This window comes from Anolis carolinensis, chromosome 4 (assembly GCF_035594765.1).
Source record: "Anolis carolinensis isolate JA03-04 chromosome 4, rAnoCar3.1.pri, whole genome shotgun sequence".
Classification (NCBI taxonomy): Eukaryota; Metazoa; Chordata; class Lepidosauria; order Squamata; family Dactyloidae; genus Anolis; species Anolis carolinensis.
Window position 1 is genome coordinate 34,828,424 of NC_085844.1, and position 20,289 is coordinate 34,848,712.

Here is a 20,289-nt window from a genome sequence, read left to right on the forward strand (position 1 = left end):
AATCCTGACTCTATGATAAACTGTTATCAGCATTTTCTATCCCTAGCTGTTTCCTTTCTATTTTGTGCAACTGAGGTGGTTCTCCAACACATCTATTAACAACATTTGCAGTTTTTTTTCTGGAAGTCTCATGTATTTTCAATTTCCTCGCAGTTCATTCAACTTCAGTTTTCTCCTTGGTGAGAACCATTTTACACATGTAATAAACAATTTTATGGCCTTAGATTTAGTTGTGGAAATGCATAGTTCATAAAAAATGACTCTGAGGACTATTTTCCATCATAGGATATATTCTCCTACAATCTTGCGGAAGAACTGTAGGCTTGAAGAAATCACCAGTTCCTCTCATTCTCCTGTTTATCTAATCAGAGTAGTGGGAAAATATCAATGTGCACTCCACCTATGAATGCAGTAGGAAATGAGTCAAATCATTCTCCTTTCAAACCATCCGAACATAGATATGGGAATGCTTGTGATTTGGAGGTTCCCATTCATTGATCTAAAGCCCTAACAGGATGCTGTTGTTTTGAGTTGATGGCATTGGATGAGAACAAATCATTCAATCCAGGCCCCTTCCAGACATCCCTAAATCCCGAGAGGAACTGGGATTTCAAATCCCAGTTCATCTCAGGATTTAGGTCACACACTGGGCCAAAATCCCAGAATTTGATGCTCTCCTGGGCTGTCAGAGATGACACATTAGGAGCTTACTCTGAGAGGTTTACAGACCAAGGAGAAATGTTTAGGGGAAAAACCAGGGGTCGAGAGGGGAGGGTGGCAGTTCCAGCCTGGATCTTAAAACTCCTGGAGCCTGAAAAACCAGGATGTCAGTAGGGATTGATCCTTGGGATTGCACAAGGTGATCCCGAGACTCAATCGACGCAGGGCCCACACCTGCAAAGATCCAGACCTTATTGAAAGGTCTGTATCTTTTCAGGTTTTTGGATGCCTCAGGCTAATCCGAAGCCCATCACGAGCTTTGACCCTGTGTTTGGGCCTTGAGATTCTTAATAAGAATTCAGCATGCACAGAACTTCATATAGTTCGAACTGTACAGATTTTTAGTGAGTACCTTTGTAAAGGCAAGAATAAGATGTTGGATGACTGATGTATTGTGGAAGTTTAAATTTGGTGACCAATTCTACCCTGACTCCAAATATGTTTGGCTAAGCAAAGCGGTTCTCCATAGGTATTAGAAGAGGATAAAATGAAAAAAGGATATTGCCAATATATCACAACACTTCAACTTTTATTGCAAAAAGCACACCTCATGTACACTGTATACTAATAAAAGGGCAACAACTGTAAAGCTGCTAGAACCCCCCCCCCCCCCCACACACACACAAAATGTTAACTGCTGTGGCTCAATGCTATCAAACCCTGGGATTTGTAGCTTGGTGACTATGGTGTGCATGCAACCATTGTGTCTCTATTGTTCCCCTTCTGCGCAGTGTTATCTTGTGTTTCTATTAGACTTCTCTACTCCCAAGCCTAGTTGATTTAAATCCAATTTCTTCCTGTTCAAGGACTGCTTCTTCTCAGTTTTTAAAGACAATTCTATTTCATACCTTCCTCTCCTCAATCTATCAATAATGCTCATATAGCATCTTCTTCCTGTCATAAATTTAGGAACAGTTCAGTTAACCTAAGCATTCTAAAGTTACCAAATCCCATCTAATCTTGGAATCTATGTAGTGTCAGCCCTGGTTAGAAATTAGATGGAAGACTGCCAATGAATATGAGATCCTGACGTCCAGAGGAAGTCTCCTTGCTCCCTCCCTTGCCTCTCTCCCTGTTTCCCTCCTTCCTTTTCTTCCTTCATCATCTTCCTCCTTCATCCCTTGCTTCCTTCCTCCCCTCTCTCCCTCCAGCCCTGTCCCTGGAGAACAAGCCCTATGAGGAGCAGCTTCAAGATCTGGGCATGTTTAGCCTATAGATGAGAAGGCTGAGAGGAGACATGATGGCCAATTGGCCATGTATAAATATGTGAGGGAAAGTCATAGGGAGGAGGGAGCAACCTTGTTTTATGCTACCCTGGAGACTAGGACATGCAACAATGGCTTCAAACTACAGGAAAGGAGATCCCATTTGAACATTAGGAAGAACTTCCTAACTGTGAGAATTGTTCAGCAGTGGAACTCTCTGCCTTGGAGTGTGGTGGAGGCTCTTTCTTTGGAGGCTTTGAAGCAGAGGCTGAATGGCCATTTGTCGGGGGTGCTTTGAATGTGATTTTCCTGCTTCTTGCCAGGGGGTTGGACTGGATGGCCTACGAGGTCTCTTCCAACTCTATGATTCTATGATTCTCTCTTGCTTCTCTCCTTCCTTCCTTTGTCCTTCCTTCTTTCCTTCCTTCCCTCCCGCTTCCTTTTTCCCTCCTTCCTGCTTCCTTGAGCAATAATATTAGCCCCAGCATTACCCAACTTGTAAAGAAGATGCATGCTCAAAAATTACATTGATGCAAACCAAATAAATTATCTATATAAAATGTTCTTTTTATATTATAATAGTACTCTTAATTCATGTTGCTATTAAGTTTAATAAATATGTTAAACGTTTTAGATTAACACAGTTTATTATTCTTTAACCTTGTGGTCTCTGCTAACAACAACAAAAATCAAAGTGGGCCCTACCCAAAAAAAAAAAAAAGTTTGGGAATCACTGAGTTAGATAAATCAGTATGACCTGACATGAAACATGTTCATATTTTAGCATGCTACCGGGATGGCAAATGAGGTCTAAAGCTTTTCTGTTCCATAAAATTGGTCTGATTTCTTTTTTAAAATCCCTGCAAGCAATGGAAAAGTTACTTTTTTCTGTACTACAGCTTCTAGAATTCCGGCTCAGCATTGGTTTCCAAGTTGTGACCTTTTCCAAAGTTATCTCCACGTGTATGGCAATAGATGGTGAATGGTATGCTGTTTTAGCACCATGCTTAGAGGTATATACGTAATGATAAAGTATTGCTTCTGCACAGATGAAGCGTCTGTGCTGTGTGCCCTCTTCAGTTCTCTATGTGATTAAATTCTCTCATCACAATGAAAGCCATTTATCATCCTCAATGTACAGATAATGCAATGATTGATGGCTTTGCATTCAAGTGTATAATATGCAAATATAGCCTTCTGCTTCCTTTTGGCAAAACACGATGCATTTCTCTCCATTCATTTTTTAATCCCCTTAAATATGAATATGGGAAATGTGTTATGGAATATGATCATCACAGAGCTCCTGAACTCCTTATGACCTCCACCTTAAACAAAAAAATGCCCAGGATTTAATAGCTATTAAGCTTTCTGATAGGTAGCATTAGCAGATTATATTTCTGAACAAGTTTTAGGAATGCAATTATTCTGCTTTTTAGTGCTATCTGAGGGTAAACAATGTTTTCATTCATAGCACTTATTGAAAATGAGAAAGATAGCACCTGCTGTGGTCTGTGTCCTACAGAGCGGAAAGCAAACTCTAGATAATAAATTTTTTCATACTGTAATTTCTGTTCCAATGATAAAAATCCTAGAAATATCATTCAGTTTCTGGATTCATTGCAATGGGGATGGCAAATCTAATCCCAATCTGATGGCCACTGCCATCCCCTCGACAGTTATTCCCTGCTTCATGGCTGCCCATGCCTCTGCTGATGTCAAATCCAGATTTCACAATTAATGATCTATCCCGCTCAAGAAACCTACCTATAAGTCAGTATAATATGCTAGGCAGATTCAGATAACCAAAAAAAGAGAGAGCTTATTTAAGTCCAAAGCTGAGAGGACACAAGATGCCTGAAACAAGTGCCCCCCCCCCACTTTTAGCAAGGAGTGTCTCATTCTACAGTGGAAGACACAGTCCCCTCTGCTTGGACTGTGGGTCTGTGGTGAGGCCTGGGGGCTAGATTTCTGCAGATCTAGAATCATTTTGTGCACACCTGGAAAGTACTAGCAACATGCAATATAAGAGGATTGTACTACTGTACCCAGCATACCAGGAGAGGGAAATACCCTAAAGCAAGGCAATGATACTTGGGGCGAGGGGGGATATTCCAATCCTATTTTAAGACAAGAAAGATCTTTAACAATTAATCCCCATTAATTGTATTTATCTGTATTTTTATCTATGCTAACTTGGGAACGTGTGTGTTCTGCAATAGAACTCTCAGATGCAAATCAGTCTTTGTTTTTTTCAGAATAGACACCAATAATTGTTTGTTTGTTTTTTTGTCCCAGACTGCATTATTAGATTTCCACCTTGAGACCTCATAGTCCCAGTATTTGGATTTTTTAATTTGTCTTCTGTATCTCCAAGGGTTTCAGCAAACTATTCTGCACAAGTTTTTTTTAAAAAGCAAAATAGTGGTGTTGTGTGTGTGTGTGTGGGGGGGGGGAATGACATAAACATTTCATGCAAAAATCTACATGTGGCTTTTTTGTGTGTTTTGAATAAAACCCATGATTTTTTGAAGGAAAAGCGCACACATTTCTACGAAGAGTTTCTAAAAAATACATGTTTTATTTTTCAGCAAAAGTAATGTTTTGTTAAAAAAAACAGCAACCATTTTTTTTTTACACAAAAGCATATTCTGGAAACTTGTATGAAAAACATATTTTCTGTTCAAATCCCATGGTTTTGGCACAAACCTTATCCTTTGTATTTTTGTGCAAAATAATTTTCTGAAAAACCTAGGAATATGTGAGTACAAAAACTGCAAAAGAAATTGCTTCTGAGTTCATGAGCACATGCCCACATGTTGGGAAATTCATTTTCTGGATCACAAAAGTAAGTAATAGCAAATATTTCCACTCCTAGTAAAGCATTGAGTAAACAGTACAGATCACAGAGCATGAACAAGAGCAGGCCACCTGTGATGACTTATGGGCCATGTAGTCCCGTTCCTAATACTGTTATGACAGATGAAGAGGAAAACTTGGGTTTCCCACCGTTTCTGCCAGATTTAGAGCCCTTGCAGCTGCAGGATGTTTGCCCACAAGAAGTCAGACAAACAAGCCTGGAGGAGAAATCTCCCCCTTTTTCTCGCCGTCTTTATTATAATCAAGATAGACACGCGCGGGAGGCGACTCACCGAAGCGCTCGGATAGCTGCCAGACAATTAGATGATTAAGTCTATTTCCCTTGGGAAAGTTTAAGGAGTCTTGCATCTGGACAGTATAGGTTTCGGTTCTTGTTCCCCAGAGGAAGTGTGCTTTGGCGGGAAAACAAGATCCTATATAGATGTTGGCCACAAAGAATTCCTTGCGGAGTCAATTCGTCAGCTCGTGGAGTGAGATCGCGTGTAGACTACGTACTCCAGTTCCCAGCTCCTGAATCAAGTCCCCAGCTCCTGAATCAAGTTCCCAGCCCTGCCTTGTTCCACAGATCTCTATGGACTCAGTTCTTGTTCCACATTTGCCTTGTTTCTAGTTGGACCTTGCCAAGCCTCAAGTTTTGTCTTGCCTTGCTTTTTAAACCCACGGACCCTGTTTCCCGGATTCCAGCCTTGTTTCCCTTGATCCGGATTTACCTTAAGCCTCAAAGACTATGGACAGTTCCCCACACTATTGCTTGCAAAATAGTGTGTGTTTCGGTGAAGTGGATTATAACTTTGGACTTTAATATCATATATTGGACATTGTTTTTCTGGACTATATTTGACCTTTCCTGAAAGGTCTACTTCTGAACTATATTCTACACTTATTTTTATTGACTTTATATATTTCTTTAATAAAGATATTAGATAGAATCTGGCCTCTGCGTATGGTTATTGGTGCTCTGCAGCCTGGGTCCTGACACCACCGGCACTACTGGATTTGAGGACAACTGAAAATCATTTATTTGGTTTGAAATTTCATACCACGGGAGTACTAGCTTGATCTCCTTTTCATGTATTAATTGTATCCTGATTTAAAATATGAGCAATACGTTTTAAAAATCTAATCCTTGGATTAACTTCTAAATGCTTAATGCAGCCATCCTCTTCTACACTCTCCTTCAATCTTTACTTCTTTGTCAGTCTTCATTCTAGACATCACTTTATCTGTCAGCCTGTTAAGAGAACTGGAACAAGTTTAGACATGAAAGGCTGACATTTAGCCTTTGCTTAGCTCTAGTCAATCAACGCTATTCCCTGTCTGAACTTTTGAGCACACTTTGCAAAACAGTTGGATAGTGTCAGTCAGACCAGTGTTTTGAGACTGACTGTTCCCTTTCCCACTAGGAAGTGCAATGCTGTGGCAACTGCAACTGTTTTGCCGGCTTGTCTGATAGCCTTTCCATCATAAGCTCTACAGAGGGGAACCTCAAAACTGTCAGATAATGGCTGAGTGAGAGAGTCTGCACCTCCTTTGGGAAAAATACCTGACAGCTGCTATAGGTACAACCTAAAGTTTAATAAGTAAAAAGAGAACTAAGGAAGGATGATGAAAAAAATAAAATTCACTTTGGACTGTGATTGACCAAAAATAATCACTATACATGTCAATCAGCCTTTCAGCTGATGGTTGTTCAGAGTCTAGATTGTTCAGATAAATCTCCCTAATGCACTCAGATATGTTCTTCCATGCTGCTATGTCCTTGGTTAACCTTTATCTTTTGGCTATTCCTGAAATGTGACGTTTAGAAATACCTATATTTTATTCAATGTTATAGCCACACTTCTGACCAGGCGGATATTAATTGCTCTTTATTACAAAGCTTTATTTCCCACCACTTTTTCCCTCTTAGGATTTTCTATGAATGTTCATATAGAAGTGCAAACATAGAATGGGTTCCATTGCCAAAAAACAAATCCATAACTCAGGCATCAATGAGAGATCATCATCCAACCTGTGTGTAAAAGCCTACAATGAAGGGAAGTCCCATCACTTAAGAAAATAGGTTGACATACTCTATCATCTCAACTGTTCTCATCTATTTCAGCTTGCTCTTATCTTTCTTAAATATTGTACCGAGAACTCAAAGAAAAATATATGTATTTCTGACCACAGGAATCTTGCCCAGTATTTCCTTATGCTTGCAGAAATTCTATTGCTAATCCAACTAGAACTGAATGAACAGCAACAACAAACCAAAAAATATGCAAATTCCTTTAATTCAATGACTATGCTGGATAGAAGCAATGCTAAAACTAATAAGGATTCAGGCCTGTCTGCTTAAACAAGGCTCCACTAAAACAGACATCCTAGAAGCCTTAAGAGTCATAGCAAAGTAACCTAGTTGGCTGCTGCCTGTATTGAGCTCAGATCCTTCCACACAGCTGAAAAAAGTCCCAAATTATCTGCTTTGAACTGGGATACATGGCAGTGTAGACTCAGATATTCCAGTTCAAAGCAGATATTGTGGGTTATTCTGCCTTGATATTCTGGGTTATATGGCTGCGTGGGAGGGCCCTCAGGAGAGAATAAAAAAGACTCACCAGCAGAATTGTAGGAAAAAGATTTCCCCATCCCTTCCCAGCTACTTGGCTAAAAGATGGAAAGTGTGCTGACAGCCAGGGGAGACTCTAGGGCATCTGCTTTTTAGAGGGGATTGGGTAAGCAAATACCTCCTTCCTTACCAGTCTTCTCTTTTCCCATTGAGGAAAATCTCAATGGGAATTGGCCATGTGATTAGTCCCCCTCCATTCCCCCATTCACTATGTATATGAAAACACCAGTCTTTAAACAATAATCTAAAAAAAAAAAAACCTTCTGGTTCCAAGCATTTTTTTTATAAGAGAGTCTCAAAGATTTGGTTTTAAACCAGATCCTTCAAATATTTCAGGTACAGTATCTAGTTACTGTTGGGATTCTGTATATTTGCTCATAAATACACATTTCTGAATTGATTTTGATCACACTTGTTATTTAAATTTGGGTTGGCAAAAATATTATGGAAAATGACCTGCGAAAGCATTTACTTTCTTCCCAGAAAAAGTGCTCTTTTTGGACTGCAGTCAGCACTCCATATTTGTTGATTTAACTTTCATGGATTTCATTAGTTACCCATTTGATTAATATGTTTGGAAACTTTCCACTCCTCCAGTGCATTTCTATAGTGAACTTTGCCAAAAATTTGCCAAAGTTGCATTGGAGCAACTACAGATTCCTAGAGAGAACACTTTTCTAGAATACTCAAGGTGCTCCAAGGAAATTCTATAGTCATCTACTAGCAGTATCTGATCATACAACCAACCTGGGGGCCTTAAGACATTTCTAGAGATGTGTTCTCTAGAAATGTGTTTTCCCCATTTTTGTTGGAGTTCTGTATCCCTAAAACTCTTTGAAAGTGAGTAGCTTGGTTGAGTTTTGCTAGCACTTGCTGTGAAGGAAATTTTAAGCTGTGTTTGTGATACCATTGAAACTTCTGTTCACATAAACCTTACATGAAAACATCAATCCCAACCCAATAATTACCAGGCAAATTTTCTACTAAGATTATGAATGATTTTGGTTTTATACAGTCTTGGTTTTTCTTCTCTACTTCACAGTAAATCCTCCTCCACATGGCTCTGTGTTTCAGTGTTGAACTGATGAATCAGTCTATTTCCAGTTTGTAAGTTTTGCATGTTACATTCATTCTGTCCCATAGTCATATCAATCTTTAAAAACTGGATGAAGAACTCATTTTTTAAAATTACAACTGCTTGAAAACACATTATTTTCCCCACATACTGTTTCAGAAAATATGTTTTTGTGTGAAAGTCTATAATAAAACACTAATTTCTTATATTGCATCATGGAACATGATCCCACCTTGTTCTTTAACCAAAATACACATTTTCAAAGACACCTGATATATCTTTGAACTGAGAACTGTATGGTAACAGATTGAAAAGTGAAAAAAAAAACCACAGGATACTTTTTGTCAGTGCTGGAGGTGGAATTAAGTTAGTGCAGAAAAATGCAGAAATAATGACATTCTTGAACACTCTGTTTCTACAGCAGTTTAATCTCATGCCATAATAGTCAATATTTAAAACAACCCAAGAAAAAAATCACTCTCCTTGGGTTGTGAAATGACTTTCTGGGCAAAGATATCACACTATATAAATTAAAAATATAAAAACTGACTTTCTAGATCAAACAAAGATTTACCTAAGTAAATTCTGTGACCAGCATCACCACCAAATAGTCCTGGAAGATCAAAAACGAGGGCAAGATAGATCTGTTTCTACCAGTTGTGTTTCAGATATAAGTTATCTCTAAACAAGGAAATCCAATTTAGCTATCATGAAAGAAACTTAAGAGTAATAACCTTTGTGAATTCCTCCAGTATTTTGAAAGTTAAGATGTCAAAGTGACCTCTACAGGGAAGCTGTTATGGAAACAGATAATGAAGTAACTTGTCTACTCTTTTGTGTGTGTGAAGGAAGCATTTGATGATATATCCAGCCATCCAGCAGTGGAGCCAACACAATGCAAAGATAAACTATGCAGGTTTATTTGATTTAACTGTTGAATAGTTTCAAAGCTTTTACACGGTATGATTTATTCCTCATTAACTTTATTTTCTTTCCTAAATTGTTTTAAAATGATTTTTTTCTGTATCCCTCCATGAGGTCCTGTGTTATAGGATATAAATATTTTAATAAAATACAATACAGAAATCTATAAAGAAACAAACCATGAGACTAGTGAAATTAAAAGAAAAACCTTCTTCTAAGTCTGATAAAGTATCATATAACCACATATTATCATATTCTAATTATGCTTGTGCTGCTGAAAGTGTATCTTACCCATCCCTCTGTGACAATTTCTGCATGCGGGGTGCTGTTTTATTTTCTTAGTTGCCCACCAGCAATAAGCTAAGAACAGTTGAAACCAACAGACAAAGTAAACACATCTCTCAGGTTCAGCATTAGTGTTATTCTGTGTGTGTCAAGAGGGAGCTAATCATTGCACAAAACTACTGTAAGCCTTAGTAGGAATCACTGCTTTAGCAGTGTCTGACAACCTAAAGTAAGACTGCCCTAGTCAAACCCTGGATCTTTTATGCTAGAATGCCATAAACACATCTTGTATCTGAGCTCTGAAAAATCTCCCATGCTTTTGTATCATTGAATTTCGCTGGAAACCTAACTGCAGAAACAGGAACACAGTAGTAAATGAAGGACCAAAGTATAATTCATCTGGTGAGTCTATCCACAATTATTCAGTTCTTGAATAATTATTTTTAAGGGTTAACAGAAGTGTGAATAAGACAAGGCTATCCAGTAGGTTTCAATGGCTGAGCAGAGATTCCAACCCTGATCTGCTCTAATATCCTAGTCCAATACTCAGACTAATACACTACACTGACTCCAATTTTTCCTTCACAAGTGCATACCCAAACAGGGCGAAGTATGTCTGTTGACTTGGCATTACTAGTCACAGCATCTTGGTGGTATAACACCACAGTGTCATCAGAGATCTGAAGGAACAGATCTCTCCACAGAGAGTGCCTTGAACCATAGAGAAGTTTGGAGACAAGGTAATCAGACCTGGCAATCATCACCAACAAAGATGTTTTACCTGTAATAAGTTACATTTGAAGGCAATGAGAATACAATAACATTTCTTTCCAAAGCAGCACTCACTGAAATGTTACTTTTTGTTCAATCACGAGGGGTCTACTCATTCAACAGTCCTTATGGAGCATTTTGAAAGACATTTCAGAGTGATCATTTGGTATACAAATTAGTCTGAAGCCACTCTGCTTAAGTCCTCAGAATAGCTGAGAAAGAAACTTCATTCACCTGAGGAGTGCTTGGATACTTCAAGTGGTCTAAAGAGTCAGGGACAGTGACAGGGAGCACACAACTCCCATGTTCAAAAAACTACATTGGTTTCCTGTCTGCTTCTGAGCATAATACAGAACTATTGTTACTACCCTATAAATCTCTATATGAGCTGAATTCAGATTAATCGAATTACCAAATTCTGTCATATGAACCTGCTTCAGATATTTAGAGGAGGTTATTCCGCTATTTTCATAGGTACATTTAGTGTGGGCATGGGGGGAATGCAACAATGTTTTAGTTATCACTTTTGATTATCAGTTGAGACTGTGCATGATACTACCATCCACAATGACATTCAGTCCTACAGGTAGCACAACATTCTTGGTGGTGGCCTCAAGATTCAGAAATTCATTTGCCAGAATTAGATACCTGAGTATGTAGACATACACAAAATGTATGACATTCTGTTATTTGGGAAGCCTCTTTGGCATCATATCACCACCTTCTGCTGTCTGGCCAAGATGTTGAATGTATTGAATTCAACAGGCTTTAAAAGCATTTAATCCTGGTTCTATTGCTTGTATCTGAGCTGTTTCTACTTTTTTCATTATCTATATCTGTCAGAACCCTGCTACTAGAGCCTGTATGTGGCTCTGAGTTTCAGGGTCACTGACATTGATAAGACACCTGCGTCTCAGGACTCGGAGAAGAAACGGCTGCTGGACTTGGCGGGGAATTTGCGCGGGGTTTTACTGAGCGGGAAGAGACTTTTCAAATGAGGGGGAGGGTATATAAAGGATGGTTGGCCGGAGTCTCCCATTCTTGGCTTTTCGGATGTTTATGTTTCCTGCAGTAAAGTTTCTGGTGATATCACAGAGAGTCTCGTGTGTTCATTCAGGAGCGGCTGTGGTGAGCTGACATATATCCATACAGTGGAAAGCCATTACACAAAGGTTGATTTTGGACAGGCATGCATTATTTTGCATGTTTTGGATTTGATTTGTTCATGCCATTAATTCCTAGTACAGCATTTTATAGATGCTATCGATAGTCATTGATATTGTTTATTTTAGGGGTGTGTGAAACAGCAGAATTATGTTGTTTTGGTTTTTGATTTTGCGTCCCCTCCCTTTCTGTTTTTGGGAAGATTCTTTCTGAAGTGGAACTCCAGATCCCGAATTACGAATTCGAATGGCTCTTCCAGAATCTTCCCAAAAATATAACCGGGGATGACAACGCCAATAACGACACAAAAACAGAACGAAAACAGATTTGATTTCTGCCATTTGACACACCCTGGTTTATTTCATTTAATTCCCCACTTTTAAAGTTATAAAATCTGAAGAGCAGTTTGAAGTTTCACAAAATGAATATATAAATATTTGCCAAAGGCAATCTATACACTGACATGTTTCATGGTTCAGGGCCTACTTCATCTTATCTCACGCCAAGCCCAGAACCACAGATAGACATGTTATGATTTCTTTCTGCAATTTTCCAAAGCTTGATTAATGAGAAGCAGATGTCCAAGTCTATAGTTCATAGTGGCAGAGAGGTTCTTTTGAGATTTACCTGTATGAAGAATAAGGTTTCCTTGTGTCAGAGAGTCAAGGATGGGAAGAATAGCTCTTTATTGACTGAACTGTCCACCTACATCTGTGCACAGAAAAGCGAATGTCAAGGGCTACAGCCATGATTCAGAACCTATTATCAGATTGGTGCCAGTGTCTGAAAATGAACACAGTTTGCTGTTGTTATCAAGTTCACAAGATTTTAGAAGGTGTTCTAAATAATACCATAATTCTGTTGTACAAAAGACTGGAGAGTATTATTTAATGGTTTTTGCCTGCATGCCCTTCTGTCTAACTCATCTGCATTTACAAGTTTTGAAAGGTATACAGTGTAATTATAATGAATACCCCCAGGAATAAAAAGTAGCAGTCGAAAAAAGAAACATATTCATTGACGAAGATAGATATAAAAATATAGAAATGTTTTGTATGGAAAACAAACACCAATTTTTTTCACAGAATAAGACTTTCAATGCCAATATTCTCTTTGATCCAGAATTCTTCTCATCAGGTTTTCCTAATACTCAAAAAACATGTTATCTGAACATTTTATAAATATTTATGAAAATTCTTTCCATTCATAACTATGTGCTATGTTCACATTTCAAAATGTTCCTTCCTCCTTTTCTCGCCTTTTATAGTAGAATGTGTTACAAGCTACTGACTCCAAACTGTAGAACTGATTAAAATGGCCATATGGCAGATCTGAGAATTTGTATTACCATACAGTATGAATTCTGAAGGCTAATTTCAAGTTTTCATTGTTTATCATATTCTTCATTTTCAAGAAGGTACTCTGGGCCACCTCTATGCTAACGTTTATTGCATGATTATGTTCTCACTGTTCATTCAAGCAATGTTTTATGCACCAAGGAGTAGATCTTACAGACTGCTCTTACATTTTCAAAGAACCCAGAATTGGGATTATTGTGTTCATGAAGACATGGTTCCACAATTATAATAATGATTACACTTATGGCCCTAAAATTATTTAAAATCCATTTCCATGTCATAGGCGCATGACAAATTACAGATAAAAGAAGCAGATCATTATAAAACATCCTTTTACCATGAATTAATACCTTTTACTTTCAAACTTTTTGTTTTTCCCTTCTGATAATGTGTCTCTTGCCCTCCTATAGAAGTACTTTTGTCATTGGTTAATTAGATAATATGCACTTAGGATGTTAACTTCATCTCAAAATCTTTTAAAATTTGTGGATACAGCAATAATTAATTCATAGGATTTTTGAGTTACATTAATTGTGATTAATTAACTGATTTCCCACTTATGTAGACATATGTAATTTATGTGAATTGCTGAGTAATTTTGCGATTAAAGTGCAATTATCTTAAAATGTTACCTGCCATCAAATTTCTATTTTTTACATTACTTGTGATATTTTTATGTAAATTACAGAGGGATTAATAAAATATATAACAAACACATTGTGAAAGCAGCAGCATTTACACAATGAAATGCTAATTGATTTCTAGGGAGCAACATTCAGAGACAGAAATATTCTAGCAAACATATCAGTATTGAGGGTGAATAGAAACTACGTGAAAGAAATGAATCCACAACACAAGTATATCAAATATATCACTTAAACACCTCATCAAAAACTGATAGGGCTCAATTCAAATTACTCATATTAAATTATCAACTTCAAGGACCATTAGATACACACACACAGAGTCAATATTTATGGACAGAACTGCACTTTAACTTCCACCATGTTTACAAGTCTTACTTAGTGAACTTTTGCCCAGCCCATTTTTATGATTCTATTGCTGTATTTTAACCTGTGTTTTATTAATGGTTGACATTTTATTTATGTCTTTTTAAACTTACATTTGCATTATTGTTCGGTTCCCAATGTTATTGTACTTTTGTTCTACATTTGTAAGCCGCCCCGAGTCCCCACGGGGAGATGGAGGCGGGATATAAGAATAAAATAATAATTATTATTATTATTAACTGCTCATATTCAGCTTTTCTCTTGATGTACTGCGTCTTGACATAAGGAACTTTGGTTCTCCAGGTAGCTGAGACTAATAATTCTCATACTTGGCCAGGAAAACACTTTCTGGTGTTTACTGGTCTACTGTAATTTCAAAGGCCATGAAAGCATTAATCCCTGACTTTCCCAATGCAGTCATGCTCTTGCATCCCCTTATTTTTAGTTACTGCTTATTTCATATATGTTTAAAGCTTCATTTCACAACTGTTTTCTGTGCGTTATCCATTTAAGATCCATTTATATGTATTTATTTTTTTAAAAAAATAGCTAGTAATCATTTTATGTTGTAAACATTCTTTTGATTGGAAGTCATCCTAGTTCTATTGTTGGTCTTATTACTTTTTTCATTCATTTTTTATTTTCTAGAGTCATAGGACTCTAGAAACTTCAGATACAGGCTTACTCATGAACTGAAAGACTAGAGAAATAAAACTTGTATAGGGCACTATAAAATAATTTTTCAACAATCTCAGACAATCTGTGAACAATTCTTCTAAAACCATTGTGCCTGAAAAGTGAGTTTCAAAGCACAACCTCAAGAGCAAATCAACTGAAAGAAATGTGAGATTGTGATCAGCATCTTTTCAAGTGAAGCAATGTTCTCCCACGCAGAATATCAAACAGATCAGAAAACAACTGTTGCTCATTGTGAAACATGAATTGTTAACTAATGCTACACAATCAGAAATTGGCTTTGTTCTGTATAAAGCTTAGAATTGAAAGCATCAATGCTATATCAGTACAATTGGTATGATTCTTCTGTACTGCAGATCTAATGAAGCTTTAATAAACACATAAATATGGGGGATTGTGTGGAAACTGCAAACATGTGAAATAATTTTTTATCTCAGCTGCAGCAATATACAGTAGCATTTCTTACACATATATTTGACAACTGTAAAGACAAAAGAGGAGATTCAGCTAAATAATAACTACTGGGTAAAACTTTGAACAAAACAAAGAAAGAATGACTGCACATCTGATGCTAAGGGTATATCTACATTATAGAATTAATGCAGTTTGACAATACTTTTACTGCCATGGCTCAATTATATGGAATCACGGGAACTGCAGTTTTATAAGATCTAGTCTTCTCTGTTGAATAGCGCTGTTGTCTCCCCAAAACTTCCAAGATGCCATAGTGTTGAACCATGGCAATTAAAGTGGTGTCAAATTGCATTGACTCTAAAGTGCAGATAGGCTGAAAGATGAAAAGCATTAAAGTACCTAGGACAGTGGTCCTCAAACTTTTTAAGCATAGGGTCGGTTAACAGTCCCTCAGACTGTTGGGCGGCCAGACTATAGTTTGAAAAAAACATGAACTAATTCCTATGCACACATCTTATTTGTAGTGCAAAAATGCATGAAAGAACAATACAATATTTAAAATGAAAAACAATTTTAACCAACATAAACTTATCAGAATTTCAATGGAAAGTGTGGACCTGCTTTTTGGCTGATAAAGTTTAGGGCAGAGGCCAGGTAAATGACCTTGGAGGGTTGTATGCAGCCCACGGGCCTTAGCTTGGAAACCCCTGATCTAGGACAAATTGCTTAGAGTTAAAACCATTCAGTGCAGAAAATATAGAGATCCAATTCCCAAGATTGCAAACAGCATTGTGTAGTAGGCAGATCAACACTGACACTCTTCCTAGATAGCCTTAAATTTTGGAATTTCTGGATAGATAAATGACTGGAAAATACGCAGACAGTCTTTGTAGTTATCTATGAGACTGAAACTATTGTTTATACATTTACTTACTTTCTTTGGGGAGGTTCATCATATAACATAATTTGACATAGTTTAGGCACATTCTTATATTAGCTTGATATTGGTCTATGTGAACCCTAACCGAGACCAACATGGAGAGATAAGACTGTAGGCTTGATATAGCATATATAGTATTGTAGGCTATAACACCAGATGTTGGGATGGACAGTTCAGATCACCTGACTTTGAGCTACATCTGGCTCAGCCATCACTATGTCCTGGATTTACAACTCAGCACTTTGATGCTCAGCCTTGGTAAAAAGCACAATATGTGAAAATGCCCTCTATACCAAAGGCTTTAAATATTTAAATACAAAACTGGTGAAATCCCAAGAAAAATAAAATCCTTTCCTCCTATGCACGCCATCACGTGCGGATGGTGACCATTTCCCAAGCAACTGTTAAAATAAATAAAGCTCGTAAGTGGCATGACAGGCAGCCCCCCCCCCCCCCCCCCAGCCTAGTAAATAGCTGCTTGGCATGCTTTAAATATAAACCCTGCAGAGTAACAGCTTTTAGTATGGAGGGAAAATGCTGAGCAGCAGTCAATTTCAAGACTAAATGAGACATAAAGGTCATGAGGAATGGGAAAATAGTAAAGCTGCTTTTACCTAAATAAATAAAGATTTGAATCAACCATAATCAAGGGACATGTTGTGTAGCTGTCGCATTAAGACTTACTGGGAAAGTATTTGCTGGAAGCTTGACAATTGCCATTATTTTTACCTAATCATGTCTTTCTTTGACCCTGAAGTTTTAAAAGTCTCCATCTTCACTTAATGTAAAAGCACATATTGAAAACTTATTTCAATTCATTGTTACAACATTCCCTGCAGTATGTACTAAGAAATGACTATATTAAGCCATAATGGGAAAGCTGCAAATCCTTTACAAAACATATGGCTATATTTTGAGAAAGGCAATTTTGAATGATTACGCTAAGAAGCAGCTAGGCAATGCAAAGTCAACTAGTTACTTTTCTAAATTCAACACCATTTTCACAATTGTTAAAGCCTAATCAATGCACGTGCAGAGAAGGTCTTCAATGTTGATGTCATTTTACTAGCTTTGTTAGAAAAAGCACTTCAATCCTAATGCAAATCCAAACCAGGGCCAGAAGGGAAAATTAAATATATGTATATTTAAAGGAATAATACCTTTGCTTTAACCTGTAATGCAGATGGGAGTTTAAATGAGATCCTTAGATTTAAATCTCAATCTTAAACACATTTCTTGGGAAGTGAATTTCACTGATTTTCAACTGAAAAGTACTGGGCACTTTAACTGATCTGTGGTGCATCATTGCTGGGCTGCAATTTTGTTCATAATGCAAATAAAAGTAAATGCTTAAGGATCCCAGATTAATCTCAAATTATTAATTAATAAATTACTTTAAGCCTGTGTGGAAGTTTTTTCCTCCTCCATGTGAAGAGGAATGGCATAACCATTGGCATGCATGCTTTAAAGTTGTTCAGCTTGGGGGGGGGGGGGGGGGTAAACTCAAGAAAACAAATTTCAAGCAGAAGCAGGTAAGCTATCAAGATACTCAACAACAGTTTTTTATTTGATTTCATGTCATTGACAAATCCAAAGTCATCTGGTCTTCCTCCGCCCTCCCCATATCTTTTCCTTTTATCCTTCCCCAGCATTCACACACTCCCTCTCAATTACCCATCTAATTATATGCAGATTTTTCCCCCTTACTCTGGCTTTGGCTATAATGTGAAGTTGGTTTACAAATTTAATTTTCCATTAATTCAGTGGTTCCAAAACTGTGGGGTGTTCCCCTCAGGGGGAACATGATAGTTGCTTTATTATTATTATTATTATTATTATTATTATTATTATTATTATTATTATTATTAAACCCTGCTTTATCTCCCCAAAGGGGATTCAAGGGAGTATGTGCAATATATTTTGTGGACATTATTATGCCATTTATTGTGATGCCATGTGCTGGTCCTCAGCCAATAAGAGTTCTTGCATGATCCTCGGAAATCCATGTGTGGTGTCCATATGTAGACATATATGGGGTCACGAGTAAAATATTTTAAAATCATGCATTAATTCAATATATCAGCAACTACAATAAGTGGTTTCATAGAGATCACTACATGATTGGGATTGCCTTTCCTAGATTTTTGTAAACTGGTTACTTTTTAAAAGAATGCCTGAATATTTTACATACTTACTAATATGAAAGCATTTGCTATACAGAGTTTTCTTTTTTCACATTAATGAGTTTTAAAAACTGCTGTTAACACATACTACTAATGCTATTTAAGATACTCAGCCCATGGTGATGAACTGATGCAGGTTATAGGCTCTGCAACCAAGGCTGGAATGTTTCTCTTCCAAAAACCACTACAGGCATGAGATAATAAAAGCAAGTCACGGACACATAGTGAGAAAAGGAGAAAATAGTTCTATTGTCACATAAGTTCAATTTATAACACAGGTACATGCTGGACTCTTGCTAAAGGTGTTCTTTATCACCTATCCACACCGTGTACATTTTCTAGGGCTGTCATGATTTACAAAGTTCCTTCAGGGCTTCTGTACTGCCCAGGAGGTTCTGCAATAGAGTGTGTTGTCCAAAATAATTATCTGCAACCACTATTTTACCTGAGGTTGTATGTCAGTCTGGGCTCACCAGTTTCGTGGACACTCTGTCTAATTTGGACCTGAAGGCAAACGTACTTAAATAACAGTTACAGAGACGAAACAGGAAGAAAACCGCAGAGGAACTAATTTATTGGCTTGAAAGGATATCAACGGAAGGAGCCATAGGAGCTGAATATTTTCGTGCTGAACTTTGCAATACCTTCTTTTTGTTTCTTCTAACAATAACTAAGGAATATAGGTAGACATTTTAAAAGATTCTCACAAAAAGTGTGTGTTCTTAGTGTTAAATTCTAGGTCATGGTAATTTTGCATTGCGGTAATTGGTTGTCAATTGATTTACAGTAATATAAAAGTGTTGCAACTCAGATCCCACAGGACCTATTTCAATATCTGTTTGCTACCACTTGAAAACATCTGATATAATGCACTTTCTGACCCATATGTTGAGAAAATTGGCTGCATTAGTCCCACTGTCCCATCTCTATTAAATCATGTAAATAAAGTATTCTAAAAATATTTGGTATGAATTAGGAGTGTCTTTCCAGTTAGAGGAGCTCTGATGCACATTAAAAAAGGTATTCACCTCTAACAACCACTTTGATCATTTTAATTAAGGGAAGCAGGTGCACAGATATAGTCCTCTGCATACGCTGAAGTATAATCATGTTCTAAAACTTACAGAATAGCCCACATTGTGTATGGAAATGATATTCCATATTAAAAAGGGATATAAATAGGGTTTTGAATCAGTGCAATTATGTCAAAAAAATCACTGAAATATGAAAAACAGTGACAACAGCAGAGTTACTTCAAAATCATGCATCGGATAGCCTGAAATTTTATATGTTATAGAAACCAGTCATGTCATTTTCTATCTTCCAGAGTCTTTGCACACTGTATTCCTTTTATTTTGAGATTATCTTGAATATGAGGTTTGTCACCTAACAAACCATGCAGAAGTGTGACAGCTGCAAGAGCAACAGTTGTAATCTGAATTTGCTGCCATAGAAAAATACCTCTATCGAACATTTTTGGTTCTTACTCTTAAAAATACTTATTTAGGATCAAAACTTCAATGGACCAGTATTACGATTTTGCGTGGAAGCAGAAGGTTATTGGTTGGAAACTCTTTAGCACTATTTCGCTAACAACTGCCGTTTACTCCTATGGTGTCTTATTGTCTACAATTGGGGTGGGTTATGCAGGCCTTTAGAAGTTGTTGGGTCTGCAAGTCCCAGCACTCTTCATCACAGTTTGGTGTAGGACTGCTAGTAACAGTAGTTGTGAATGAAGTTGATAGCTAACACACAGTGGGAACAAGATTATGTAATTAACTTGTTCTAGGTCATGTTCACCTGTGATACTCTCCTAAATAATAATTTGACATTTCCCATTGACTACTATATTCTGATTGGATTAAGATGTAGAGCAAATGTACCAAAGGATTCTATGGATGGAACAGTTCTCCCTGTTCTTTGTTCGTTTGTAACCATTTGTCCATTCCATATGCTCGCTTCAACTCTTCCTCCCATATTTCTCCTCCCCCCGTGGAAATGGCAGTGCGTTTGTTTTCTTTGGCTGCTTGTGCTCGAGTCAGTACTGCCAGGCCCC

General features: G+C 37.4%; 1 protein-coding gene and 1 long non-coding RNA gene across 6 annotated transcripts in view; both read right to left on the reverse strand.

The window, feature by feature from the left end:
• ralyl (RALY RNA binding protein like) overlaps positions 1–20,289 on the reverse strand; it is a 322,684-nt gene that overhangs the window by 113,350 nt on the left and 189,045 nt on the right. The gene's annotated exons all lie outside the window — the stretch shown is intronic.
• On the reverse strand, positions 4,359–18,837 carry LOC134298833 (uncharacterized). The gene is made up of 3 exons (XR_010005929.1): positions 11,607–18,837; positions 5,785–11,298; positions 4,359–4,853 (listed from the first exon to the last, which is right to left on the reverse strand). It is a non-coding gene; the product is annotated as an uncharacterized LOC134298833 (long non-coding RNA).